This window comes from Hemiscyllium ocellatum, chromosome 39 (assembly GCF_020745735.1).
Source record: "Hemiscyllium ocellatum isolate sHemOce1 chromosome 39, sHemOce1.pat.X.cur, whole genome shotgun sequence".
NCBI lineage: Eukaryota > Metazoa > Chordata > Chondrichthyes > Orectolobiformes > Hemiscylliidae > Hemiscyllium > Hemiscyllium ocellatum.
Window position 1 is genome coordinate 5,566,880 of NC_083439.1, and position 2,784 is coordinate 5,569,663.

Consider the following 2,784-nt stretch of genomic DNA (forward strand, 5'->3'; position numbering starts at 1 on the left):
AGAGGCATAGATAGAGTCGATAGCCAGAGACTATTTCCCAGGGCAGAAATGGCTAACACGAGGGGTCATAGTTTTAAGCTGGTTGGAGGAAAGTATAGAGGGGATGTCAGAGGCAGGTTCTTTACACAGAGAGTTGTGAGAGCATGGAATGCATTGCCGGCAGCAGTTGTGGAAGCAAGGTCATTGGGGACATTTAATAGACTGCTGGACATGCATATGGTCACAGAAATTTGAGGGTGCATACATGAGGATCAGTGGTCAGCACAACATCGTGGGCTGAAGGGCCTGTTCTGTGCTGCACTGTTCTATGGTCCATGTTCTATGTTCTATAAATGGAACATTGAAACTGGGACAGACTAAAGACTCCCTTTGGTGTAGAAGCAGGCCATTCAGCCCATCAAGTCCACACTGTTCCTCTGAAGAGCAATCCACCCAAATCTACCCCATAACTCTATTTCCCATGGCCAATCCACATTACCTGCACATCTCTGCACTGTGGGAGGAAACCCACACAGACACAGGGAGATTGTGCAAACTCAACACAGACAGTTGCTCGAAGCTAGAATTGAACCCAGGTTCCTCATACTGTGAGGCAGCAGTGCACTGAGCCACAGTATGGGGGGAAAGCTCACTTGCTGTGCAGTAAAATCTATCCTTGATTGATCCCAGTGATCTGTTTTAAACAATGGGCACCAGGATGATTTATACCATCCAATTTAAATCAGCATAACAAAGGCTGTTTGCTGATGGGGAGCTCTGCTGTCTGAAAGTACTGTCTTAGGGCTTTGTTGCTGGCTCAGAATCATTGTCTTTGTGGTTAAGTCATAAAAATTCCACAGAAAATTGAAATGGGCTTGGATGGATTTGCGTCTTTACATTTTCCAATTGCACAGCAGATCCTGGTTAGAGCAGCTGGATAAACCAGTAAACCCCATGCAATATTCAGCGGTATAATTATTGTTTCCTTTGCTGTTAGCCACAATACAGGTCCACCAGTCAAAGAAAACACAGCGGTTATAACCTCAGAAGCTCCAGACCAATTGGCATTGTGTTTACGCAAAGGACATTGTGAAGAGAAGGACTTAACCCTTAAGAGTTTAGATTACTTACAATGTGGAAACAGGCCCTTCCACCCAACAAGTCCACACCGACCCACCAAAGCGCAACCCAACCATACATTTACCCCTTCACCTAACACTACGGGCAATTTAGTATGGCCAATTCACCTGATTATGGGAGACACAGGGAGAATGAGGAAACCCAGGCAGACACAGGGAGAATGTGGCAAATTCCACACAATCAGTCGTCTGAGGTGGGAATTGAACCCGGGTCTCTGGCGCTATGAAGCAGCAGTGCTAACCACTGTGCCACCGTGCCACCCACTAATTAGATTAGATTCCCTACAGTGTGGAAACAGGCCCTTCAGCCCAAATAGTCCACACTGACCCTCTAAAAGTAACCCCCCCAACCCAGACCCATTTCCCTCTGACTAATGCACCTAACACTACAGGCAATTTAGCACAGCCAACTCACCTGACCTGCACATCTTTGGACTGTGGGAGGAAATCCACACAGACATGGGGAGAATGTGGAAACTCCAGTTGCCCAGTGGCTGGGATTGAACCTGGGTCCCTGGCACTGTGAGGCAGCAGCGCTCACCACTGAGCCAACATGCCACCCCCTTTTTTAAATTTTCAGTTTGGTTGCTTTAGTATTATTTGAATATAATTGGTTAGATTAGTTTACCTACAGTATGGAAACAGACCCTTTGGTCCAAAAGTCCACTCCAACCCTCTGAAGAGTAACTCACCCAGTAGAGTTACTCCCCTACATTTCCCCCTGACTAATACATTTATCACTATGGGCAATTTAGCACGACCAATTCATTGAACTGCACTTCTTTGGACTGAGAGAGGAAACCCATACAGACACGGGGAGAATGTGCAAACTCCACACAGACAGTCACCCGAGGCTGGAATCGAATCTGGGTCCCTGGCACTGTGAGCCAGTGCCAACCACTGAGCCACTGTGCCACCATATGTGTGGTGATCTATTTAATTATTGGAAGAGAAGATTGTCCGTCGCAGAATAGGAAATGTTCTCAGTGACTATGGTTTTCATTCAGTATTTTACTGATATTTCACTAATATTTCCTAACCTGGTCTGGAGTGTCCCATGTATTTGGAAAGGCAAGGACTGATTCGGGATAGTCAACATGGCTTTGTGTGTGGGAAATCATGTCTCACAAACTTGAGTGAGTTTTTTGAAGAATTAACAAAGAGGGTTGATGAGGGCAGAGGGGTAGATGTGATCTATATGGATTTCAGTAAGGCGTTCGACAAAGTTCCCCATGGGAGACTGGTTAGCAAGGTGAGATCTCATGGAATACAGGGAGAACTAGCCATTTGGATACAGAACTGGCTCAAAGGTAGAAGACAAAGGGTGGTGGTTGAGGGTTGATTTTCAGACTGGAGGCCTGTGACCAGTGGAGTGCCATAAGGATCGGTGCTGGGTCCACTACTTTTTGTCATTTACATAAATGATTTGGATGCGAGCATAAGAGATACAGTTAGTAAGTTTGCAGATGACACCAAAATTGGAGGTGAAGTGGACAACGAAGAGGGTTACCTCAGATTACAACAGGATCTGGACCAGATGGGCTAATGGAGTGAGAAGTGGCAGATGGAACTTAATTCAGATAAATGTGAGGTGCTGCATTTTGGGAAAGCAAATCTTAGCAGGACTTATACACTTAATGGTAAGGTCCTAGGGAGTGTTGCTGAA